Source organism: Aethalodelphis obliquidens, unplaced genomic scaffold (genome assembly GCF_003676395.1).
Source record: "Aethalodelphis obliquidens isolate GAN/ISIS:26980383/991018 unplaced genomic scaffold, ASM367639v1 scaffold2, whole genome shotgun sequence".
Lineage (NCBI taxonomy): Eukaryota > Metazoa > Chordata > Mammalia > Artiodactyla > Delphinidae > Aethalodelphis > Aethalodelphis obliquidens.
The window spans coordinates 94,584,525-94,611,529 of record NW_020837946.1 but is presented as its reverse complement, the minus strand read 5'-3'; the positions used below and the strand labels follow the sequence as shown (position 1 = coordinate 94,611,529).

General features: G+C 45.7%; 1 protein-coding gene and 1 pseudogene across 4 annotated transcripts in view; both read left to right on the top strand.

The window, feature by feature from the left end:
* The window catches only part of MGAT5 (alpha-1,6-mannosylglycoprotein 6-beta-N-acetylglucosaminyltransferase), a 366,943-nt gene that overhangs the window by 53,099 nt on the left and 286,839 nt on the right, over positions 1 to 27,005 (top strand). For all 4 annotated transcript variants that reach the window (XM_027077962.1, XM_027132531.1, XM_027132535.1 and 1 more), the window contains exon 2: positions 513 to 562. The gene's annotated coding sequence lies outside the window, so the exon portion shown is untranslated. The remainder of the gene's footprint in view (positions 1 to 512; positions 563 to 27,005) is intronic.
* On the top strand, positions 4,826 to 6,178 carry LOC113604978 (glycine cleavage system H protein, mitochondrial-like; annotated as a pseudogene).

The window sequence follows — 27,005 nt, the reverse complement described above, 5'->3', positions numbered from 1 at the left end:
TAATCTGTTATATTTAAATGAACAGGCTTGTGATTCAACTGGCTTTATCTCGTATTGCAGACTCCTTGGTTTTTTGTCGTAGAGCTATGTATTTTTTAAGTCGTGTATACACCTACTTGAGACTGTGGGCATAAATTAATGTAGTCTAGTCCGGGAAGCATTAGGATTGGTAAAAGCTTTGGTTTAATGCCTCCTGAGACTTGGAACAAAGAATGGTTTTGTGGAGATGCTCCGTCTTCGCCAAATGTAGCCTTACTCCTGCTGAACTAATAATGGATGGATTTGGATCCTAACAAGTGAGATAATGTAATTTTTTAGACAAATGCCTCTGGGTGTTGAAGTGATAGGGAATGCTCACCTAGCTATGTTTCGGTATTTATCTTAAAAGGCATTCGGGTTCCGAAATGTGAGAGGCCTAGTTCGCAGAAGCTCTTTGTCAGCCTGTCTGTTTGCAATGGATCAAGTTCTTACAGAGGAGAAACTTAAAAATGTCTTTGTTCTTGTGATTGCAGGAGTGATTACTGCTCTGTAGTAGACATTGGAGGCGGATCCATCAGGCCATGTAAGTACCACAGTAAGCACATATTTACCTGGCTAAGCACAGACCTGGGATATTTGCCCTTAGGGGGAGAGGACTGAGGATTTGAGTCCCACGTTAGCATTTGGAACCGTCAAAATGCACCACAGTCCCAAAGGGCCGGGGGGTTGCCCTTCTAGCGCAACTCAATCCCAAGGAGACGTACGTCCCTGGCTGTTTGGTTGAAACCTGGTGGAATTTATCTTTAGGGTTAGCTGGGCAAGAATGTTTTATCTGCCTCGAATTAGTGAAGTGACTGGAGCAGAAGGTCATTTATTACTTAGTCATTATCAAACGTAAGTGTATTGGGCTGGATTATGGCCTGATACTCTTAGGTGGAAGGGCTGGCCCTTTCAGACACAGAGGATCATGGTGTGAACGTAAATAAGCAAAGCCAATGAAGTGGAGAGTGTGACTCAGAATGACTGCACAATCTCTGAACTGTGTCTGTATCAAGGAATTGTTCACGGAGTACATTTTCCTAAGCCCCCAGTTATGAACGTATTTTACGGAGGGAGCACTTTGCTGAGCGCTTCCTTGTTCTAACTGTATGAATAGTCCTGAGTGCTTAAAACCACTGTCTAAGCTACCTTTGAGAGTCACCTTGGTAAATCAGACATTCAGCTTGGGAGCAGAATTTTTGGATTTTACAGGCTAATAGGATTTGGGTGTCAAGGTTATGGGACCAGCAGAACGAAACGTGAAACATTCATAATTCTTGTTTCTCTTATGTGTGTGGATGTTTGAACAAACTTTGTCCCTAACAACATCACAGGAAAATCCATTCCAGCAACTGACAAGCAGATGAATGTCTGATGTGAATAAAAGCCTTAGTTAGAACTCAAATTATGTGACCATGTGACTTTTATCAGAGGCTTCTCTCTAGCTGTCACCTTGAAAGTTTGTCCCGCTGGGAGAAACCAGAGAAACAAGAAGTGTCTCTGTCAGAACCTCAAAGAGATTTTGCGTGTCTAAAGACATAGGGTTTTGTCTAAGAACAAGCATATTTAATCCCTCTTACACATCCCCCTACCTCCACACCACACACGTGACTGAAAGGGAGTGGTTTTCAGTTCAGGGACCGGACAAGTAAACCGTCTATCTTCAAGGGTCTGTTCTGAAACTAGTGGAGTGCCGACAGATAAGGAAGTCCGTTCACTGCCCTCCCAGGAGGTGCGAGGCATGGCAGCTGGGGCTGTAGCAGGCTGGCATCGTGAAGAATAGGAGCTGGGTCTGCGGTCCCTGATACCCAGGTGCAATGGCTTATGCTCTGGGAAGGATGTGCATCTTTCTGCCTCTCCTCTGCTGTGATTTTCTTTTTCTTTCTTTCCTGCACTGTGTGGGGTGACAGTCTTTGTGGAGCACGCAGACGTGTTGGCATCATGTGGCACTCCTGGGCTGTGTCTACCTGCCACCAGATATGGTGTCACCTTCCCCCTTCAGCGCGCCAATACCTAGCTGCCTTTGGAAGGGCCTCTTGGCTCCTTTCAAAATAACTACTGAAAGAGCAGCTGTCTGTCAGCCTCCTCCAGAACCATGGAATTGGGCTGCTGTCAACCTGTTGGAGGAGTTCCCAACGCAGCAGACTGGCTGTCACTGACATTTATAACTTGAAAGCCGTATCACAGATGAGTTTGCGTGTCTTACCATCTTTTAAATTAGCCTTCAGATTATAAAGCACACCCTCCACACTTTGACAACGCCCAGGACTTTGGAGGTGGTTGGGTCTTCCTGAAGGTGGAGAAGCAGTCACCCTTCTCCCCTGGCCATTTTGTAAAACTGTCTTTCTTCTGATGCAACGGGAAAGAAGTTGTCCCAGCGTTAGGCTTGGGCTTATGTGTAACCCTGAGTCGGTTTAGATCAGGGAAATGATTGGCTTCTGGAAACAAATGACTCTAACTCTGCTACAGAGTCTGTGGTAAGAAAGGGTGTTGCTGGGAAATGGGTGTCAGAAAATGTTTCTCACATAGGTTGGTAGATCTGTACCTGGTTTTTTATGCCTTAGTTTCTCAAAGAACCATCTCTGAGTTTCATTTCTGGAGACCTGACCGGAAGAGAAGGATGCAGTGTTGATAAAAATGGCAGTTAAAACCATAGCCACCCCAGCAGATCTCGTGAACACACACTGCCAGAGGAGAAGGCTAAGGCGCAGGAGGGCAGCAGAAGGCGTGTTCCTCACTGTGGGTCTGTCTAGACTGTACATTCCTTGAGCACGAGGGTTGGCCTTATTCCTTTTCACACCACCAGTGGCGAGTACACAACCTGGCATGCGGCAGCAGGATGAGCTGAGCCAATGAGTGTCAAAAAGAAACAGGTGTTATAGGCAGGAAAAATTTGGTTTCATTTTCTTTTCATCCTGCTCATGCAGGCGTTGAAACACAGTCATCAACAAATCCAGATGATGGAGTTTTCAAGTTCATGGCGTTCTCCTGTTGGCATCAAAGATGAGTAATCTTGGAAGAGGTGTAACACAAATGGGGGCTTAGATGGCAAGTCTTGGATGCAATTAAGATGAAACAGCCTTCACTGTCCGTGCTCAGATTGCTTTCTGTGGTTCCCAGGCTGTTAGTCACGTCTTGGGAAATGTCAGTGTCTGACCTTGGCTGTGTGCCGTGCAGCCGCGTCCACTGCATGGCCTGCCTGGAGTGGGGCAGGGACAGGCTCTTGAACCAGCTTGATGGGGGCCACAGGATTTGGGAAGAGAGTCAGCTGAGGATGGTTGTCACCTTCCCGGCCCTTTGCCTGTGGTGCACATTGGAGCTCCATCTCGGCCCTCCTTCTCCAAGCCCAAGAGTTGCCTGCAGTCTGTCTAGACAGCTGCCGCCCATTGATAGCTGGGCATGTTGGATTAACCTCGATGCCCTGTTTGCCCCAGGGAAAGGTGGGGTGCAGGGCAGAGGTCAGGGCTGGGGCTGCCCCTTGTCACCAGGCCAGACGTGGAACAGCAGAGCAGTTGTCTTCCCAAGGCATGCCTGGTTTGGACTGGATCTAATCAGAATTTCCAGTTTGTGGCAAGACGTTTCAAAACAGTGTCATGTGTCTGTTCTCTGGCGATACTTGAAAAAAAATACTGAAAAATGTTTAAATATTTCAAATACCCAGACAAGTGCAGAGACTTAGTGGAATACTTGCTCATTTACATCCCCCTCGAGTCCCTGCCTTTCTGAACTCGTGGATGACACGTCTTAGTAACTGTGAAAGGTGCCGATGTTGGCGTCTGTTAAAATTACCATCCTTTTGTCCCTGGAAAGTCTAAAACACGTGGCCTGCCTGGAACGCTCCGGGGAGGGTTGGTGCTGCCTGGCTCCGCCCTTTCCTATGGTCTCGTTCCTTACGTCACTGTCCCGTCATTGTCGTCTAGACGGTTTCTCTTCGTTCATTTTCAAGGAGGTATATGTGTTTAAATCCTTCTCCCCAAGTCCTCCTCCTCCACTAGTTCAGGGCTCCCTTGTAATGGGCAGTTCAGTGGGTCCCACTGGACAGAGCTAATGCCGTCTCCACGTCCCCTTCCCATAATACACTTCATCATACCTGATGCCGCACACGTGACTCACTCTGTCAGTAACCTCTCCTTTCTCCCCAAGCCGGCGTGGCATCTCTCCACGTATGTCGACCTCCCTGGAGGAGACAGGCGAAGGTTCCTTTACTTTGCGTCTCAGGTTTAGGTGATGGATAGAGAGCATCTGTTGGGTAGGCTGAGGCTCTCCCTCGCGTTAATTAACGCGGGTAAGGGCCACGGACGGTTTTTTTCTTCTTTTACCGTGATGGCTTTCTGGGACCGGAGTCCTGTGTTATTTAGGCTGTGTGGATGGATGACTGATTAACTCTTCCTTTTGGTCTGAGCTCAGGATGGCTCACAGGAGTCAGTGCCCACTGCGCATGCATTGGAGGGGCTACCGGAAAGTTTACCACCACCCATTTAAAGGGAGATGCCTGCTGGAAAGGAAGGGTGAAAGGTAGAGGAGAGCCTGGGTGAGGGTGAGTCAGGAAGGATTGGGGAAGGGGGTGTGGTGGCCATGGGAATTTGGTTGAAGAGTTTGTGGCCTCTCCCGTTGCGGAGCACAGGCTCCGGCCACGCAGGTTCAGCGGCCATGGCTCACGGGCCCAGCCGCTCCGCGGCGTGTGGGATCTTCCCGGACCGGGGCACGAACCCATGTCCCCTGCATCGGCAGGCGGACTCTCAACCACTGTGCCACCAGGGAAGCCTGGAACCGTTTTTTAAAATTCTAAATCATCATGGTCTGGTACCATAAAAATAAATTGCTAGAAAAAGTGAGATTAAAGAAAGAAGAAAGTGGTCCCCTGCGCACATGGTGCTGCGAGTGGCACGGAGCGTGCGGGCCGCGGTCTGCAGCCTGCGCGCCGTCTCTGCGCCCAACGTGCCCTGCCCACCGCGGCCCTGGGGACTGCGGGCGGGCGCCGTCCGGGCGCTGCGCACCGGACCCGCTCTGCTGTCGGATCGTAAATTTACAGACAAACATGAATGGGTAACAGTAGAAAACGGTGTTGGAACAGTGGGAATCAGCAATTTTGCACAGGAAGCTTTGGGAGATGTTGTTTACTGTAGTCTGCCTGAAGTTGGGACAAAATTGAACAAACCAGGAATTTGGTGTTTTGGAAAGTGTGAAAGCTGCTAGTGAACTCTATTCTCCTCTATCAGGAGAATTAACTGAAATTAATGAAGCTCTGGCAGAAAATCCAGGACTTGTCAACAAATCTTGCTATGAAGATGGTTGGCTGATCAAGATGACACTCAGTAACCCTTCAGAACTAGATGAACTAATGAGTGAAGAAGCATATGAGAAATACGTAAAATCTATTGAGGAGTGAAAATGGAACCCCTAAATAAACTAGTTTGAAACAACTTAATCTAAAAAAAAAAGTATAAAATACTAGCCTTCAATTTTATTATGAGAGTCAAAGACAGAGTTACCTTTTCCACTGACTGTAAAAGTTAAAAGGACACTTACCCTCAGTTTTGGTACTTAGCTCTTCAAAGACCAGAAACACTTGGTGGACTGGCCCCCCTCTGTGGATGCTCCCACCCGCTTTGAGTAGTAGCACTGACCTGGGAGATGGGGGTCTCAGCTCTGTTTCTGCTGGAGGGCCCACCCTGACCTCTCTGAATCCTGGTTTTTATGCTCAAAGTGAAAGTGTTATTGGTCTGCAGGGCACTGTTCTCCCCGACAGGAGATGAGTGAGGAACCAGGAACAGTGCCCATTTCTCTGTTCCTCACCCAAATGGTGATCTCTCTTTATAGAGATCCGTCTGGAAGGGACCTGCTGGGGGTTATTTCATATACGCCTTTGGCCACCTTGACCAGATGTCTGCCCAGCTCATTTGAAAGGCACACGTCCTGCGTTTGTGACCTTCTGTAACAGAAGGACCTCTGTGTGTGTGTGTGTGTGTGTGTGTGTGTCTATACGTATAGTCATACCCAGTGCAAGTTTGTTTTTCCTAGTTCATAGTTTTAGGCTGGTGGAGGTGGGGAAATTACCCCTTTTAAGAAGTCATTTAGCATAATAAATGTTGGAGAGGGTGTGGAGAAAAGGGAACCCTCTTGCACTGTTGGCGGGAATGTAGTTTGATACAGCCACTATGGAGAATAGTATGGAGGTTCCTTAAAAAACTAAAAATAGTTACCGAGTGATCCAGCAATCCCACTCTTGGGCATATATCTGGAAAAAGTCGAATTTGAAAAGATATATGCACCCCAATGTTCATTGCAGCAGTATTCACAATAGCCAAGACATGAAGCAACCTAAATGTCCCATCGACAGATGAATGGATAAAGATGTGGTACATATATACAACAGAATATCACTCAGCCATAAAAAAGAATGAAATAAATGTCATTTGTAGCAACATGGATGGACCTAGAGATTATCATACTAAGTCAAGTAAGTCAGACAAAGGCACATATTATATCACTTCTATGTGGAATCTAAAAAAGTACAAGGGGCTTCCCTGGTGGCGTAGTGGTTGAGAGTCCGCCTGCCGATGCAGGGGACACGGGTTCGTGCCCCGGTCCGGGAAGATCCCACATGCCGCAGAGCGGCTAGGCCCGTGAGCCATGGCCGCTGAGCCTGCGCGTCCAAAGCCTGTGCTCCGCAACGGGAGAGGCCACAACAGTGAGAGGCCCGCGTACAGCAAAAAAAAAATAAATAATTAAAAAAAAAATAGTACAAATGAACTTATTTACGAAACAGACTCACAGACATAGGAAACAAACTTATGGTTACCAAAGGAGAGGGGTGAGAGATAAACTGGGCGTATGGAATTAACAGATACATACTACTATATATAAAATAAACAACAAGGATTTACTGTATAGCATGGGAAACAATATTCAGTATCTTGTAATAACCCAAAATGGAAAAGAATCAGAGAAAAAGGAATATAGATATATACATATATATGTATAACTGAATCACTGCTGCACACCTGAAACTATTACAATATTTTAAATCAACTCTACTTCAATTTAAAAAAAAAAAGTCATTTAGCGACCAAGGCTAAATAGGCGCTGACTTCGTGAACCCCTGCCCTCCAGGATCACCCTGCAGTGGCTTCATTCTAGCCCCCGGAAGGGGGCACAGACGCAGGTCCCCTGGCCTCACCTTGCTGGGACACGTCATCCAGCTGTGCGTCTAGGGAGGAGAAGGGAACAGGCATTCAGTGAGTAGCGAGCATTGCCCACAGGCCCCCTTTCTCCTGCTTCTGTGATTCACTTATCAGAATCTTGTTCACTCTTGCATTCTTTTATCCACCTGAACTTGTTTACTCCTCTTTTACGCCTGTTCGTGATTATGGTCAGGCGTTGCATTTTTATGCCCTGAGTAAGAAACAATGGGAAGAGAAGATTGGAAATTGCCTCAGAATTAATGGACATTGATTATACTGGCCGCTGTCAGCAGCCATGACTAGTGCTGACCGTGAGAGGAAATTGGCCATGTGCCATCGGCCGCATTTGGATTTTTTTTTTTTTAAATCAAGGTATGTGTGAGGGGAGAGTACTGCTTAGTCTTTTAAAAGTAAAAAGCACTTAAGCAGAAGGAGACGGTTGGAGCAGGGGCAGCCTGTAACCCTTGTTGAAAGGGGGAGGTAACGTACTTGATAAAAAGCTGAAGTAACTCTAATAGTTTTGTAAGTGCACTTTCTTCCGGCAGCAGTGAATTAAAAGAAAGCAAACCAAAGCACCTTTATTTGTCCTCAATCCAGAGAGTGTGAATGTGAGGTGAGATTGTGGGAAGGACAGGGGTGTGTGTGTGTGTGTGTGTGTGTGTGTGTGTAGGGGAGCTGGTCTTGGCAGGAGAGTTGCAGGTTTAGCATCTTTTTGGAGCCCCATGTGGTATCATGTCAGTCAGGATAACTGGACTAGGCATTTTGACCAGAGGACCTACTACAGAAAACTGGGTTTGTAGGTGACGGAAGAGGTGACATTGATGTACCAAAGAGCATGTGACAACCCAGAGATTTGCAGCCACCAGAAGAAATCCACCCCGAGGACTGCAGGGAGCATGGGAGTTGCAAGTGTTACCAGAAACGGGAAGTAGAACCCTTTGGAAAGGGCTGCATCCCTGGAGGAGATGCTGGTGGGTGGATGGAAAGTGGATGAGAGACCCCGACCCCTTCCCTGCGCCTGTCCTCCCGGCTGCTGCTGCTGTCTCCCGCAGGCCAACCCTACCTGGAAGCCAGTTGGTGAGGGAGTTGGGGAAATGTAGTTTGCTACCATACGTTGCAAAAAGGACAAAGCATCCAGAGAATGTATGTGAGAGCGGAACGGTAGACGGCTGGCCTGGGGAGTGTAACCTTTTGGTGGAGAGAAAGAAAGTTAAATAGGTTAAGTGGAAGATTCCTTTAGGGAAGAAATTTCCTGAGTTTTGGTTTTTGATTTCTTTATTCTTTGCCATACTCCCTCGCCTGTGGTTCTCTACCACCATCTAAGTTCTTTTTTCACAGTTTTGTTAAGCCTTTTACACCATGTGATATGTTATGGACATATTTGACTCCCCAATAATAACATCTGTGGAGTGCTTCCTGCACATGGGGAAGTTCTCAGTGCTTTATCTGTATCCATTCATTGAATCATCAGAGCTACTTTGTGAGTCTGGTACAGTTGATCCTCATTATTTGCGGATTCTGTATGTGCAAATTTGCCTCCTTGTTACAACTTATTTGTTTAACGCTCAAATCAGTAGTTGTAGCACTGTGCGACCCTTTGTAGACACACACAGAGTGGAGGAAAATTTGAGATACTGATGTGCATGTTCCCAGCTCAGATAGGAGATGCTCTGCCTTCCTGTTTCAGGTCTCCTACTATAACGAGGTGTCCTCTTCGTGGTCTCATTAGTGCAACTCTTGGCATTTTTGAGCTTTTTTTTTTTTTTTGGTTGGTGAGTTTGTTGTTTAAAATGGCCCCTAAGGGTAGTACTGGAATTATATCTAGAGTTCCGAAGTGCTAGAAGGCTGTGCTGTGCCTTAGGGAGAAAACAGGTGTGTTAGATAAGCTTCTTCAAGCATGAGTTGTAGTCCTGTTGGCTGTGAGTTCAATATTGATGAATCAACCGCATATATTAAATAAGGTGTCTTAAAACGGAAGGACATAAAAAATGGTTATGTATTTTTAAAAATAATTTATTTCTGATTTTAAAAAGATTTTAATAGGTGACAGCAAATTTTTTATGTATGTATTTATTTATTTATTGGTCACGAGACACGTGGGATCTTCGATCCCGACCAGGGATTGAACCCTTGCCCCCTGCAGTGGAAGCGCAGAGTCTTAACCACTGGACCGCCAGGGAAGTCCCCATGGTTACGTGTTGATCAGTGGACAAAAATGTTCTGACCAGAGGCTGCCAGGAACCTAAGCCCGTATTCCCTTCCCCTAGGATCGCTGGTTTAATATTTGCCAAGTCAGTGTTCACAGAGATTTTTGTAAAGTATCACTACCGCAAATAATGGGCACCGACGGTGCCACTGTTATCCCCAGTTTGTAGGTGGAGACTGAAGCATGTAGAAGTCAAACAAGTTGCCCAGCGTCACCCAGTGGGATGAGAACCCAGGTAGTCTGGCTTCCTTGTCCTTCACTCCTGTGCTCTACGCTTTCACGTTTCCTACTCTTTTCCACCTTCTGTATCTGCTGTTCATGCTGTTGGAACCAACCCTGGGGCTGTTTCCAGTGACAAAATTCCTATTGGTAAAGCCAGCAGTTACCTCTGGCTGAGACTGGTGATGTGTGTAATTCTAAAATAAAGGTAATAACATTTGACACCTGGATGAAAACCTTCACTTAGTTCCAATAGTTAGTTCTCAAGGCAGCTCTTAGAAGCACGCGTCACCCTCCATGTCATAAATAAAAGCTGGCATCTTGGGAGGTTGTGATTTGGTCAGAGCCCCAGGGTGAGAAAGTGGTAGAACAGAGACTCAGATCCAGGTTTCCTGTCCCCGAATCCCCGGCTCTTTTTTTGCAATACCCAGGCTGCCTCTCCCAAGTCTGTCTGGGGACACTATGCTTACCTTGCTGCTGCTGTTCTGATTTGCCGCTCCCACGCTGCTTTGATCTGGAGGAACCACGGCAAGTTAGAATCGTGTGTAAAAGAAGTGATTCGGGGGTGGAGGCATGTCCGGAAATATTTTCTTTACAGTGGTCATTTATGCCCGTGTTTATAGAATATCTCTCTTGGGCTGGAATGGCCTTTTGGGAAAGATGTTCGTTTTGTTTCCGTTCATTAGGTAAATATTTGAAAATAAAGGAAAAATAATTTGAGAGGGCTGCCGGCATTTTTTTCAGTGGCACACCCTCTCTTTGTGTATTTAATTAAATGTGTGTTTGAATAAGAAATAGATGCATTTGCTAAGAATGAAAAGGGAGCTCTAAAAATAAACCACGTCTCCCTTCCCTGGGGCAGCACTGGGCTTGATTTCCTGTGTTTCTTCCCAAGGTGTTCTAACCTCCACCCGAGGGCCTCTGAGCTGTTGGTGAAGGGCGACCTTTGTTACATCTTGGTCCAAGGGTATGGGAGTGTATGTCTGTGTATGCAGTGGAGAGAGCCCAGGCAGGCAGATTAACATCCTGTAACATACAGGACGGTCCCACAGCAAGGAATTAGCCCGCCCAAATAGCCAAGGGTGCTGACGTTGAGAAACCCTGCTTTACCCTCACTGTAAACTGCAAGGGCTGTCTTAATGTGCGCAACACAAAAGCTTTTGTGTCTGAACTTGGACGTTTATTTTGTGTCTTCAGACGCCTTCTGTCTGCAGGGTTCCTTTGGCTGTGTGCAGCTGCCTCCCATGGGTGGAGCCATGGGAGCGGACCCCTGCAGGTGGGGCTGTCAGGCGGGGCAGCCTTTACAGAGGCTAAAACCTGTACAGCTGACTTCAGCCAGTCTGCGGTTTGATACCACCACGTGTGGGCAAATCCGAAAAAAGCCACTGATAAAATAGTTTCTGGGAAAAACTCTTTTGCTCCTCTAAATTCTGAATAGTTGCTGCTGTTAATAATTACATATACATATGTGTGAGTATATATTTATTTACACACATCAGATTAGCACACTTAAAAAAAAGTTCCCCTTAATAAGCATCGTATTGTACATGGAAATTAATTTGGGCAACTCTTATACAGTTGGCCCTGATACACGTGGACCGAGTGATACACGTTGATTTGAGGGTTAAGTTCCTAGCAGTTCGGCCGTGTTGGAGCTGCTTTAGGAGTACTTCATGCCTTTCGTCCTTATGGTACAACATGTTCTTATGTTTAAATACGGCTTTGAGATAAACAGTGATAGCGCAGTTGAAGATGAACAAATGGAAATTGAGTTTCTTCACTTCTGTCACTGTGTGACCATTTGGAGTTTTTATTTATTTACTTATTTATTTGGCTGCCTGGGGTCTTCGTTGCTGCGCGCAGGCTTTCTCTAGTGGCGAGCAGGGGCTGCTCTTCGTTGCGGTGCGCGGGCTTCTCACTGCGGTGGCTTCTCTAGTTGCGGAGCATGGGCTCTAGGCACGCGGGATCAGTAGTTGTGGCTCGCGGGCGCTAGAGCACGGGCTTCAGTAGTTGTGGTGCACGGGCTTAGCTCCGCGGCATGTGGGATCTTCCCGGAGCAGGGCTCAATCCCGTGTCCCCTGCATTGGCAGGCGGATTCTTAACCACTGCGCCACCAGGGAAGTCCCTGGAGTTTTTAATATGTGCTTAAAATTTAAAACAGTGAGAGGGTGAGAACTCCTAGGTGTCATATTGCTGGGTAAGTGCATATTTTAGTTCATGGAAGAAATGTTTTGCTGCATTTTACAAGTCACTTTAAAATTGACCTTCTTGGGCTTCCTTGGTGGCGCAGTGGTTGAGAGTCCGCCTGCCGATGCAGGGGACACGGGTTTGTGCCCCGGTCCGGGAAGATCCCACATGCCGTGGAGTGGCTAGGCCCGTGAGCCATGGCCGCTGAGCCTGCGCATCCGGAGCCTGTGCTCTGCAACAGGAGAGGCCACAACAGTGAGAGGCCCGCAAAAAAAAAAAAAAAAAAAAAAAAAAATTGACCTTCTTTTTAAATGGCCATCATTAGAAAATCTACGAACAATAAATGCTGGAGAGGGTGTGGAGAAAAGGGAACCCTCTTGAACTGTTGATGGGAATGTAAATTGATACAGCCACTATGGAGAACAGTATGGAGGTTCCTTAGAAAACTAAAAACAGAACTACCATATGATCCAGCAATTCCACTACTGGGCATATAGCCTGAGAAAACCATAATTCAGAAAGAGTCATGTACCACAATGTTCATTGCAGCACTATTTACAGTAGCCAGGACATGGAAGCAACCTAAGTGTCCATCGACTGATGAATGGATAAAGAAGATGTGGCACATATACACAATGCAATATTACTCAGCCATAAAAAGAAACAAAATTGAGTTATCTGTAGTGAGGTAGATGGACCTAGAATCTGTCAAACAGAGTGAAGTAATTCAGAAAGAGAAAAACAAATACCGTATGCTAACACATATATATGGAATCTCAAAAAACAAAGAAAAAAAAAGGTTTTAATGAACCTAGGGGCAGGACAGGGATAAAGATGCAGACGTAGAGAATGGATTTGAGGACACAGGGAGGGTAAGGTGGGACGAAGTGAGAGAGTAGCATTGACATATATACACTACCAAATGTCAAATAGATAGCTAGTGGGAAGCAGCTGCATAGCACAGCGAGATCAGCTCATGCTTTGTGACCCCCTAGAGGGGTGGGATAGGGAGGGTGGGAGGGAGACGCAAGAGGGAGGGGATATGGGGATATATGTATACATATAGCTGATTCACTTTGTTATACAGCAGAAACCAACACACCATTGTAAAGCAGCTATACTCCAATAAAGATGTTAAAAATATATATATAAATAAATAAATTCGACCTTCTTTTTAAATGGTTATTTTAAAACTAAATGATTCAAGAATAGAATGATGATTATTGCATGGTTGTTGCTGGAGGTAGTTGTGTTGTATTGAGGAGGGGATGTTAAATAATGATTCACGCTGGGTGCTCCCCATGCTGCGCACATGACCGTTAGGATGGTTAGTATCTTTTTTTTATTGAAGCAGTGTTGGTTTGTAACATTATGTAAGTTTCATGTATGCAACACTATATCTTCCATATGCCCTATAGGCTGCTCACAATCCAAAGTTTAGTTTCCATCCCTCACCAAACAGTTGGTCCCTTTCACCTGTTTTGCCCCACCCCTTCTCGTCTGGCAACCACTGCTGTGTTCTCTGTATCTACCTGTTTTTGTTGGTTGTTCATTTATTTTGTTTTCTTGTTCGTGTGTTTTTTTAGATTCCACATATGAGTGATATCATACAGTATTTATCTTTCTCTGTCTTATTTCACTTAGCATGAGACCTTCAAGGTCAATTCATATCGTTGCACATGGCAAGACTTCATCTTTTTATGGCCGAGTCATATTCCATTGTGTATATCTAGACACACCACATCTTCTTTATGCATTCATCCATTGATGGGCACTTAGGTTGTTCCCAATTGGCTATTGTAAATACTGCCGCAATGAACAATATGGTTGAGATCTTTCAGAAAAATGAATGAAAGAGCATGAAAGCATGTCCAGTAAAGCCGATCAGGATTCCTGTTGATCTGATTTCTGTCCATTTGAAACCTACGTTCTTTCAAATGCCACATAGAATTGAAGTGCTGACCTATTAGGGTCTCCTTGAGAGTAGACAAAGAATTGTCCTCTACCCTAATAGTTTAAACTTTAACTGAATTCTACGTAAAGAACAGTTACACGTGGTTCGTGTACAGCATGGTGAATTAGCACAGCCCTTTGTACCCAGATCAAGAAGTAAACCCTGCACAGTACCGGGCAGCTCCCCTGTGCCTCCTTCTAGTCAAGGTCTGCATTCACCCCCATCCCAAGCATAAGCACCGACCTGACTTCTCAGCAAGGCTAGTTTTGCCTGTTTTGGGATGTTAAGTGATGGAATTCATTATACACGGCATACAGTGAAGACTAATTTTTAACCCATCTCTCAGTTTTGATTCTGACTGGAAACATTTGAAATATTCCGAAATGTGGCAGTTAAACATCTTGGCAACTCGCAGTGGTCGTTGAAAAATCCCCAGTCTATCTCATGTGTGGCTTCGCTGATAGAAACATGGGCCTTCAAGGCAGTAACATTTAACGTGCTTTTGCTTCTATAATAAAAAACGTAACCAACCTAATTATGATCTCACTTGTTGGGCTTTAGAATTTCATTTGGAAGGCAGTTAGTCGTGTAGAAATTAAATTGGAGTTTGTGTTTGTATCGAAGCAATCAAGTTCATTTGAAGCTAGAGTAGCTGATGGGCTTAAAGTGTGGTCAATAAACAGGATATATGACATAGGAGCTTCTAACTGGATTTGGGTTGGAAACCATAACACTGCAATGCAATCTCATTGCATCCGTTTATTATATACAGGGTACCATTTTCTGAGTAGTAAGTGTGTCTCGTCTATAGGGACAGAATGAATGGGATGTTGAATAGTTGTTTTTGGACTACGGGGATCTGAAACTGCCCTTCATATTATAGGGGAAATTCAGTCCTCAGTTTGAAGGCCTTTGGGAATGTTGAACTGTTAAATTAATAGAAAATATTATTTGGAAAAAATAGCTTTCCTTGCAGCCATTGTCCACGGTGAGAATATGTACACTCACTCCTTTCTGGATCTGTCAGAGGTTGGCTCCTTCACCACGAGCTTGGTGGCCAAGTTGGGAGGCTGGTGTGGCTCGTACCGAGGTGTGATGTGGCAGCAGGCCACACGGGACGTGAAGAGCATTTGTCACGCAGCTTCTGTTGGTCCCAGCGGAGATGAAAATGAGCAGTTCTAGCAGAATTACTAAGTCAGGACGGTTTGTCTCTGGGAAGCTGCTTTTTGCTCACTTGATTTTTGGGATTTGTGAAAAAACATTCTTCTTTTTCTCCCCCCACCCCCGCCGCCTTGGTAGTTTCTAACCATCTTCTCTAATTAAAACAGGGAAGAATCTTATATGCCTTATTTTTTTGAAACTTGTTTGTATCTAGTTACTAAATCTAAATCTGCCCGTCTTTTGCATTTTCAAGCCTCTGAGGCAGGAGAGGCAGTGCTTGAAAATAAAAACCATTTCGGGGTATTATATCTGAGATGGGAATCAGATCGCGCCACTCCTGGGATTCAGGCTCTTCAAAATTACTCAACTACAGGGGAGCCCTAAGTCCTGCTGTGGCGTCAAGGTCCCTGGTCACCTTGTCTTGCCGTCCAAGACTTATCTTGGCCCCCTGCCTCCCCTTCTGTTCCAGGTGTGCAGGGCAACAGTTCCCTTGACTGTCGCTGGTCACTGGTACCTCTGCTCCACGCACAGGCTCCCACCCCACGCTGGGGATGCCTTCCTCCACCATCTTCTTTTCGTCTTTCAGGAGTGCTTCCAGGGTTTCCTTTTTCAGAGAAGCCTTTCTTGATCCCCCTGGATAGGACGTGATGGGTTTCTTCTGTGTTCTCCTGATTATCCTGTGTCTATTATGTACTCTTGCTTTTGTACACTGGCATCCAGAACAGTGCCCTGCATGTAGTAGGTGCTCAGCAAACACTGGTTGAATCAGTGGGTAGATTCCACTTTTATGTTATAGTCTAATGATCCATTGACGTGTGTGTCTCCCCGCTACAGTTTGAGGGCCAGGATCATGTCTCTTCATCGTCACATACTCAGTCCCTGACAGAAGTACTCAAAAATGTTTGAATGGCAGGGAGGAAAGCCCAGTCTGGCGGGGAGAGCATTTTAGAGACGCGGGAGAGTTTTTCTTGCACCTCAGTCGTTTGCATTGTCTTGAGTGTATGGGCAGAACCTCTTGTGGCTTTGTGATCAGGTTCAAGGGAATCCCAGAATGCTCTGGGGCAAGAACTATACCCTCAAACTCCCCCATCCCCCTGCCTTGTTTTTCTGTTTGATTGATTGATTGATTGGCTACGTTGGGTCTTCGTTGCTGTGCACGGGCTTTCTCTAGTTGTGGCGAGCCGGGGCTACTCTTCGTTGAGGTGCGTGGGCTTCTCATCGCAGTGGCTTCTGTTGTTGGGGAGCACAGGCTCTAGGCGCACGGGCTTCAGTAGTTGTGGCATTCGGGCTCAGTAGTTGTGGCTCGCGGGCTCTAGAGCGCAGGCTCAGTAGTTGTGGCGCACGGGCTTAGTTGCTCTGCGGCATGTGGGATCTTCTTGGACCAGGACTCGAACCCGTGTCCCCTGCATTGGCAGGTGGATTCTTAACCACCGTACCACCAGGGAAGTCCCCCTGCCTTGTTATTCAAATGGGAATGCCTCTGCATATGGGCAAGTGTTGGTGAAAGTGTTCATCTCTCAGAGAAAATGCCCGACGCTGATGTCCATTACCCTGCTGATTGCTAATGCAGGAAAACATCAGGAAAAAAGAAAAACTTAAAAAGCAGTGGCTTATGTAAAGGCAGCATTAATTATCATCCCTTTAGGGAAATAACTGTCATTTTTACATGATGACTGTACAGCCCAGTAAAGGCTCTATGTTTTGCACATCTTATTTCTACAGTAATTTTGGTATAAGCGCTTACCTGGATTCAGGTACTCAGCCCCTAGAACCATATCCTCAGTGGTGTTTTTTCAGTTCCCAGAAAAAGAGATTAAGTGATGGGATAGAGCTTTCCCAAATTTGAGTCTTTTTTCCCCCTAACCTGCTCAGATCTGTGGCAATCACTTGTTTTACCAGTAAGTGCCGTGGGTGGTGAAAAGAATAACCAAGGAAAAAACATTCCGTAGGAAAGCAGGGAGATGTGACTCTTAAATATTTTCTGCATTCTTCTGCGATGCTGAGGCCTCTGCCCACAACATGTCCCCTGTCCTGCCAGTCGGATTGTTCCTGGTTCAGAAGAAGGGCGTCCAAGGGATCCCCTGGTGTCCCAGAGCCCAAGACATTCGGAGTTCTGCTGCTTCACACATTTGGGGACCCCTGGATTCCAAACAGAGGCATGTTGCCTGAGGCCCGTGGCTTACAGGGTGTGGCTCCCGGCTGCCAACCTGGGGGAAAGAAAGTGAGAGAGAAGACTGATTCCTAAACACATTCCTAACCCTACTTCTCCCCAAACTGGAGAATTGAGCAGATCATCGTACGTGGTCCAGGCAAAGCCCGTTATGATCTATCTATCTATGTATCTATGTATCTATATATCTATATATCTATCAGCATCACGCTGCATGCGGGATCTTAGTTCCCCAACTAGGGAATCAAACCCACGTCCCCTGCACTGGCAGTGTGGAGTCTTAACCACTGCACCACCAGGGATGTCCCAAATCCCGTTATGACTTTAGCTGGAATGTGTAGGCCTGCTTTGGAGAGATAGTTACTCTGAATGGAGCACCCTGCGCTGGCCTGAGGACGTGGGAGAGTTGCTCAGTCTCCTGGGCAGAAAGAACACAGGTGAGGACTAAGCAGCCCTAGGACAGCCGCTGCCATCAAGGAAGTTCACCTGGCGGGGAAGCTCTTGTCTGTAAAGGCTGCCCATCTCTGTTATGCTGTGACACAATGCCACCTGAGAGGGACCTTCTCTCTCTCTGGGCTAAGGCCGGTAGGCTCTGTCAGTCACCATGAGCTTGTCCTCGGTGTCACTACCCTTGTCCAGAGAAAGAGAAAAGTTGGCTTTGATCACCGTGAAAGTATTGAAGGCAGCCTTAGGGGTGAGATTTCAGGCATGGGTGAGGGTATCCTCTCCCTCCCTCTACCCCACCCCCCCTTCAAGGAAGGAACCCCATGTCCCACTCAAGCCTGAATTCCACTAGGGGGGCTAAGTGCCCCCTCCGCCAGACCAGGGAGGGATGTTTGTGCCCAGACCTGAATGGTGGTGGAGTCAAGGTGGTATCCAGGATGAGGTGCCCGAGGCAGGAACACGCGTGGCCCAGTGTGAGGGCTGTGTGGGCGGGGGAGGGAGCAAGATGCTGAGTTTGGAGGGCAGGTAGTGCTGGAACATGGAGAACCTCGTTGCGCGGTGCGGAGTTAAGGGTTTTATTCTGATTGGGAGGGATGTGTGGAGAGTTTTGAGCAGGGACGTGACCTGATCTGATTTCTGTTTTACAAAGGTCATTTGTAGAGAACTACAGCTACATTTGTGGAGAACTGGCTGTAAGGAAGCGTAGAGGTCAGGTAAGAAAGACAGTTGTCCAATGTAAGGTGATGGAGGCATAGACTCAGGGGAGGTGAGGGACATGGTGATAAGGGATTGGATACCTCAGTTCAGAATGATCTGGTGCGTCTCTCTCTTCATCTCCCACCCTTTTCCCATGTTGATTTCACTCCAGAAACACACATCTTCTTGTTCGTCCCCCAGATCTACACTCACTCTATTTTTAATATCCTTGACCATTTCCCTAAATTATGCATACGTACACGGGCAGTACACGCACACACTTGTCCCTCTTCTGGCTTTCTCTCCTGCTACCATGTAAGTGCCCTGAGGGCAAGCAGAAACTTGCTCGGATTTATTGCCAAGTCCCAAGTGCCTGGCATGCTCAAAAGCGTTACTAAAAGAGGACATGAAACGGAAGGACAGCCAGCTGATGACCTTATTACGTTGTTTATATTTGAAAAATCACCACCGTGACTGCTGAGGTTTTAATTGCAGTACTAAGAACACTGAGAACATCAACCTGTACTACTAATTTAATAAAAGTGAAGAAGTACCTATGTAGCACTTTTGAGTTTAAATAATTGGGGAAAAAGAAGGGAGAAGGAATTCGTGTCACCCGTGGAGCCGTTCTGCCTGCAGTAAGGGAGATGATAATGAAAAAGGAACAACTCTGAATCTATTCATTTATTGCAGGGAAATTTATCACTTTCGTTTACATCTAGAACCATCCAGCTGCTAATTTGTGTTTTTTTTGGAAAAGACTTTCAGGAAAATAGTTCATCTTCCCCAGTGCTGTAGTGTTCTCAAACTTAGCTTTCCTGAGCTACAGTCAAAACCGGATAAATCTATCGTCAGAAAGCATGCAGTCTTCCCCAAGGAACTCAGCATGTGGCCATTCTAAGGATGGAGAATGGGAGCCAGTGGGGATGGGGAAGGGTAGTGACCTGTGGCCCTTGGAGGGGTTGGCGGCCAGCAGTCACGCCTTTTCCTCTGGACTTGTGGCTAAGGGGCGGCTTCAGAGACAGAGGAACGCGCTTTGAATCCTGGCACCTTGACCATGTGACCTTGCCACGTGAGCTTGCCGTGTGACCTCAGGCAAATTCCTTAACCTCTGTGCCTCGGTGCTTTCATTTATAAAGGGAGTAATAACAGTACTCACCCTGTGAGGTTGCTTTGAGGAGTGAGTGAGTTAATACACGTAGAAGATCTTAGAACCATGTCTGAGATAGCAATTATTCAAAACATTTTAGCTGTTACTAGTGTTGAATGGGGGAAATTTTCTTTTTTGTGTGTGGTATTGAAATATAGTTTATTTACAATGTTGTGTTAGTTTCTGGTATGCAGCAAAGTGACTCAGTTATATATACATGTATATGTGTGTGTATATATACACACATTTTTCATATTTTTTTTATTATGATTTATTACAGGATATTGAATATAGTTCCCTGTACTACACAGTAGGACCTTGTTGCTTTATCTATTTTATAGGTAATAGGGTAGGTCTGCTAATCCCAAACTCCTAATTTATTCCCCCCCCATCCCTTTTCCCCTTTGGTAAACATAAGTTTGTTGCCTATGTCTGTGAATCTGTTTCTGTTTTGTAAAAAAAAAAAAAAAGTTCATTTGTATCATATTTTAGATTCCACGTACAAGGGATATCACATGCTATTTATCTTTCTCTTTCTGGCTTAATTCACTTGGTATGATAATTCCTAGGTCCATCCATGCTGCTGCAAATGGCAATATTTGAACTGGGGGAAAATTTCTAGTCATTAACATTTGGCATGAATTTTAGCAGATAAAAGCTACGTTATATGGAGCTGAGTATTGAAGCCGTGTGTAGCACTTGAGTGAGCTGGGAATTTGTGTCGGGGGAGTTCTGACACCAGCTGGTGGACTGCAATGCAGTTCTGCTGCTAACCGCCTGGAGTTGGTGCAGATCGCATAAGTTAAAGGATCTGGTCCCAACAACATGGCCCCCACTTCAGATGCCAACTGCAAGTGGGGTCCCCAGGCCACTAACCCTTCTGACTGGCTACAAATCTGGGGGGCTCCCATGACTCCCTCAGGCGCGATAATTCTCTTGAATGACTCAGAACTCAGGAAAGTGCTATACTTATGATTATACTTTAATTTTAAAGGATATAGATCAGGCATCCAAATAGACATAGGTGAGGTCTGAGAGGATTCCAAATGCTGAGCTTCCATGCCCTCTCCCTGTGGGATTAGAGTGTGTCACCTTCCTGGCACATCACTGTATTCAACAGCCAGGAGGCGCCACTGAGCCTGATGTCCAGAGATTTTATTGGGGTTTCATTACGTGGCATGATTGATTGAATCATTGGCCACGTGGATGGACTCAGTCTCCAGCCTCCTTCCTCTTCCCAGGATTGGGCTGCCTCAAAGCCCCACCCCTCTCATCGCAGGGTTGGTCTTACTGGTGATCAGCCCCCAACCTGAGTCTTCTCATTTTACATAATCTCAGGTGTGACTCAAGGGGCTCATGAATAATGAAGACCCTTCTCTTACTCGGGAAGTTCCAAGGATTTATAGGCTGCCTTTCAGGAACCAGGGACAAAGACGAGTCAGATTCTTTATTGTACAAGGAGGGGATTATATTTGAGTTAGCGAAATACAAGATGGTGGCCTGGGAAGTGAGCCAAGCCCTCGTCTTGGTGTGGCCCTTCTAATCCTGTGTCTGTCAGGTTGGGTTTATGGTTAGGCAGTAGCGTGTGGTTAACCTTGATAGCTCTAGCTTTCCTTTCTTTAGAATAGCTTTATATGGTCTTATGGTGATTAAGCTGTCTTTGGGGATCTTATAGTGACCTTCTATTAAATAAGTCACAAAGACAGCATTTCTGAATTTGAGTCTTTTTAAAACTGTTCTGTGGTGCTCTGAATACAGTGAGTCACTGAGTGGTCAGAAGCTGTCTTTCTGGCTCCCAGAGGTGCCCTTCTCAACAAGTGTATCCCAAATCTGGCTTTTGGCTGGGCAGTCTTTCTGTTTCTGATGTTCTTGGCCCCTGAAAACCTGAGTTCTGCTGATGCACAGGCTGGTGGGAAGACCTTTCTTGTGGCTGTGTTTGCTATGCTCGGTAGTCGTTAGGAAATGCTCACCTGGTTTCCCCATTCGTTCTTTGATTCCTGTACAGGGGTGGTGTTTATAGTACATTCCTTGGAGTCTGTTTTTCCTTTGCCATTCAAAGTGCTCACTTATGTGAACATCAGTACAAGTCCTTCCCTGCAATTAAAGATTGTTTCTAGAAGCATTTTCATCTCTTCTTGAGCATTTGTATCCCCTCTCAACGTCTGCTGGGTGGCATTACCCAGAAAGGCTTTTGAGGATCTGATGAGGGCCCAGATGGCTGAAGCGCCCTAACTATTGTCATCTTCCCACCTGAAACTGTACGCATTAAAGAACAACCCCTGCTTCCTCCTACCCGCGCCGCCCGCCGCCCCCCCCCCCCCCCCCCCCCCCGCCCTCAGCCAACCCCTGGCAACCACCGTTTTTCTTTCTGCCTTTCTTTGCCTTTGCCTGTTTTGGGTACTTCACATCAGTGGAATCATATGATACTTGTCCTTTTGTGACTGACTTACTTAGCCTAATGTCTTCAAGGTTCATCCATATTGTAGCATGTGCCAGAATTTTCCTCCTGTTTAAGGCTAAGTAATATTCCATTGTGTATGTATACCTTATTTTGTTTATCCACTCCTCTGTCGATGGACACTTGAGTTGCTTCCACCGTTTGGTTTTGTGAACATAGGTGTTCAAGTGTCTGTTCCAGTTCTTTCAGCGCTTTAGGCCGTCTCTATACCAAGAGGTGGAATTATTGGGTCCCTAATCCTTTATTACACAAGGAAACAAATAAGCCACTTCCTTTTATGTAATTAGTGTGACCAGGCAAATAGTTACATGCCAGAGTAATAAACCCAGGTCACTTGCTGATGACTGAGCCAGTGGGAAGTTAATAGTCTGCTTTCAGATTTGGTTTGCTAGAATAGACGACTGTGTTCATCACTTATGGGATGGCCCACCATTTGTGATATTCAACATGTAAATAAAGGTCAGGGTGTGATAAAGGGCAGGTTGTGTTTCCAGTGATCTCTCCACCGGATGTTAATCTTATCCCTTCTCTTCGTCTTCCTGATCGTTCCCCATGTGTTTGTATGGTCTAGTGGTCAAGAGCCTGGACTCTGGAACCAGATTACATGGGTTCAAACTTTAGCTCCTCCAGTTACCACATGGGCAGATGACCTCACCTTCCTGTGCCTCCTTTTCCCCATCCATACAATGGGGTTAAGAATATAGCCCTACTTCACAAATGTAAATCTCTTAGAACAGTGACTGGTACATAGTAAGTGCCTGGTGAATGTCGTGGTTGAATTATTATTATTATTCCTATTATTATTAGCAGTGGTCATGTGCACCTGTCTGATTGGCAGATCATTTTTTAAGTGACAATAAAATATAGATAATAAAAACTTTGGTAAGAACATAGGGTATAGGAGCATTCATTTTTTATTTTATTTTTTTTTAATTTATTTTATTTTTGGCTGCTTTTTGGGTCTTCATTGCTGCACGCAGGCTTTCTCTAGTTGCAGTGAGCGGGGGCTACTCTTTGTTGCGGTGCGTGGGCTTCTCATTGTGGTGGCTTCTCTTGTTGCAGAGCACAGGCTCTAGGCGTGCGGGCTTCAGTAGTTGTGGCACGTGGGTTCAGTAGTTGTGGCTCGGGGGCTCTAGAGCGCAGGCTTAGTAGTTGTGGTGCACGGGCTTAGTTGCTCCACGGCATGTGGGATCTTCCCAGACCAGGGCTCGAACCCGTGTCCCCTGCATTGGCAGGCGGATTCTCAACCACTGTGCCACCAGGGAAGCCCTATAGGAGCATTCTTATACCTTGCTAATAGGGAACATAAGTTGGCATAACTTTTCTGAAAGAAAATGTAGGAATATTACTACATCAAAAGCCTAAAAATCTACTTATTTGATTTGGTCATTCCTTTATTGTAAGCAGATACCTGAAATTGCAAAGGTAAGAGTGAGGAACAGTTCATTGTTGTGTTATTTTCTAATAGAGAAAAATTGGGAGAAAAATAAATGCCTAGTATTGTGGAGATTATTTAAGTAAAACATGGTGAAATAGGGGAGTACTATTTAGCTTTAAAATTGTGGTGGAAAGATATTTATTATCATGAGAAAGCATTTAAAATGTGTTATTAAGGTATAAAAGCAGACTCTAAGAAAGCAAATATATTTTTGTGATACATACATGTGTGTATCCACACTGCATGTGTGTGTGTGTGTGTATGAAATATACCAAAATCTTAGCAGTGTGAGTGGTGGGATGATAACATTTAAAAATTTTTTTTGTAATTTTCTGGTTATTTGGCACTGAACACATTTTTGGCGTTGGACAAGCATTATGTTTCTATTAGAGAAAAAGGTAGTAACTTCACTTGGAAAAAGAAGATTCCGGTTGGTTATGTGAGGCTCAAAGAGCCTCAGGGAGAACGCTGCAGAGTGGCCAGTGTGATAGGGCTTCCGACACCCAGCGATTGGCTGTCTTGTCCCCTGGTGGCTGGCCTTGTGCCCAGCCGCTGAGGCGCCCCCAGAGCCCTCTGCCCAGCCAAACTCCAGAGTCCCGCCTTGAACGTGAGCCCCTCCAAGTCTTTTGGCATCAGTGGATGCAGGGCCAGCTCCCCTCCCTTACACGCCCAGAGTCCTCGTGGTTTCTTAAGGAGTCTCTAACTGAGACGCTGTGGAGTTTGCTGGGATTCCTGAACGTTTGGGAGGAGGGTGTTATTTAATCAAGCTCAATGAAAGCTGGCTTCTGCCGGATCCCAGTTTTGGATCCCATTTTCCAGTCTTGTTAAGTCTTTCTGGTATGTCCAATGCAGGCATTTATGTCCTTGTAGTTTTGTGCATAAAAGGGTAAAAATAAACTTGCTCGCTTCTCAGCATTGATCCTAAGCAGTATATCTTCCACTGGACATGGGTGCCAGATGGCATGGCACCTCCTACCGGGTTAATGAACAGGCATTTGCTGGGCACCTTGACTTTCTCTTGAATCCTTCTGCGCACCTTAAACACGAGACTCTGCCAGTGGCAATTTGCATTTGCTTTTTTTCTTTTTCTCCTCTCCCTCTTTGGATTTTTTAGGAAGGAGAAGGAGGTGACGCCGTCTCTCTGGAATAACTTCCCATGGGTCGAATTAGTTTTATTGCTAGTATTGTGTAGATATGTCTCCCTAAATAAACACACATTGTGCCAACTTCTGGGAAAAGTACATTTCTTCTCAGAGCTGTCTGCAAGTGTAGCTTAAAATAGTTTTATTGCCTCCGGTGGAATAGGATGCCTATAGGTATTGGTGTGAAGGGGGCTAGGAAAATGATGCTGGTGGCTGTAATACCACTTTCCTTATGGTGTTCCACATCCGTTCTCTGTCACTCCTTCCCGCTGCAACCTTGGGTGGTAATAAGGAGGCAGGTTGTAGAATATTAACTCTTTAAAAAAATTTTTTAGGGACTTCCCTGGTGGCGCAGTGGTTAAGAATCCGCCTGCCAATGCAGGGGACACGGGTTCGAGCCCCGATCCGGGAAGATCCCACATGCCAGGCAGCAACTAAGCCCGTGCGCCACAACTACTGAGCCTGTGCTCTAGAGCCCGTGAGCCACAACTACTGAAGCCTGCGCGCCTAGAGCCCATGCTCCGCAACAAGAGAAGCCACCTCAGTGAGAAGCCCACGCGCTGCAACGAAGAGTAGCCCCCACTCGCCACAACTACAGAAAGCCCACACACAGCAAGGAAGACCCAGTGCAGCCAAAAATAAATATATAAATAAATTTATAAAAAAATTTTTTTTTATTGCAGTATGGTTGATCTACAAAATCGTGTTAGTTTCAGGTGTACAGCACAGTGATTCAATCACATATATCTATCTATCTATATACTCCTTTTCAAATTCCTTTCCCTTATAGGTTATTACAAAATATTGAGTATCGAGTTCCCTGTGCTATACAGTAGATCCTTGTTGGTTATCTATTTTATATACAGTAGTGTGTATACGTAGAAATATTACCTCTGAAGTCCACCCAATGATCAGTCAACAGCTTAAAAAGGATGAGATGTCTGTCTAGGTGCTGTGCAGTAATAAATTTTTTTTTTTTTAATATTTTTGTATGGCGAAGCAGACAATGATCAGAACCAGCTAAGAGACTTCTTTTGTTTGTTCGCTTTTTAATTTATTTTGGCTGCGTTGGGTGTTCGTTGCTGCGCGCGAGCTTTCTCTAGTTGCGGCGAGCGGGGCCTCTTTGTTCTGATGTGCAGCCTTCTCATTGCGGTGGCTTCTCTTGTTGCGGAGCATGGGCTCTAGGCTCACGGGCTTCAGTAGTTGCGACACGCGGGCTTAGTTGCTCCGCGGCATGTGGGATCTCTCCGGACCAGGGCTCTAACCCGTGTCCCCTGCCTTGGCAGGCGGATTCTTAACCACTGCGCCACCAGGGAAGTCCCAGTAATAAATGTTTGAATTAATTGAATCTTTGGCTCACAGGCTGTGCAAGAAATGGTGGGGGCATGTTTAGAATCCAAGAGCTTTGGTCCTGCCTGCATGAATTCCTTCCCTTCCCCAGGAGGTGTAGGTCCCTCAGGCGACATATGGTGGACACAGTTTTGCTCCGATTGTTTAAGTAGGTTCTGAGATCCTGCCTCCTTCACCAGCCCTTCTAGTGGTAGGAGTGTTCCTCTGTGCTGCCCTCACTTTCTGCACTGGTGAGGGCCCTGGTGGGATGTCCTCTGGCGTTTATGCCTCTCCACGATGTTAGGTGGTATTTTGTGGTTCAGATGGTCCAGACAACCCCAAGACCCTCGCTTCGGGGAGCCAAGAGAGCGGTGAAGTTGGGAGCTCTTTTACCAATATCCAGAAGGCTTTTCTCCCTGATCTGAGTGACTTGCTCAGGTTCTTAACGTCCGCCAGCACTTTATTAGTGGCTGAGGCTTTGAAGGTCACGTATCTATTTTATTTTCATGGTCTCTGACCTCAAATGTCCCCAGGATACAGTTGGCATTGGGATCATGCATAATGGAGTTTGTCCACCTCCAGGACAAACACTGTTTGGAATATTCCTGTCAACTGTTTGGGTTCATTTCTCACCCACCTGAGAGGGTGACCTGAATCTGAATTAGAAGTCATTATACTAGAATTGAAACTTTGTTCGTCTTCAACAAATGTAATACCCTCAGTGTTTTTAAACTTGACTTAGAAAAAAGTTTCAAGGATGAATTTCCTGTTCTGGAGAAGGATTCGTCTTTTCAAAGGTTCTGAAAGAGTCTTTTGATTTTAGTCTGGGCATTGTCTGTAACTTCGTACATTTTTATCCACTTAGGTTAGAGTGTAATTTTCTAGAAGCTATCCTAGAAATTACAGAGGGAAGAAAGATTCAGATAGACATTTAATCGGGGAGTCAGAAATGTCCCATAGTACCCTGTTTCTATCTCCAATATGGGATGAAGCATGTAGTTTTATAATTTATGTATGTAGGCCCCTCTGTTTCCTTCACTAACTGTGAGCTCCTTTGGAATGGGTTTCCTTTAGCCTCACTCATTTTTGTATTCCTAGTAAATACCTACTGCGTTAAGTGAATGTCATTGTAAAATTTGCCTGGAGCCTTTTTAATGTCTATAATCTTTGTTGTATTTGATGCCTGGTGTGTGTGTGTGTGTGTGTGTGTGTGTGTGTGTGTGTGTGTGTGTGTGTGTGTGTGTGTGTG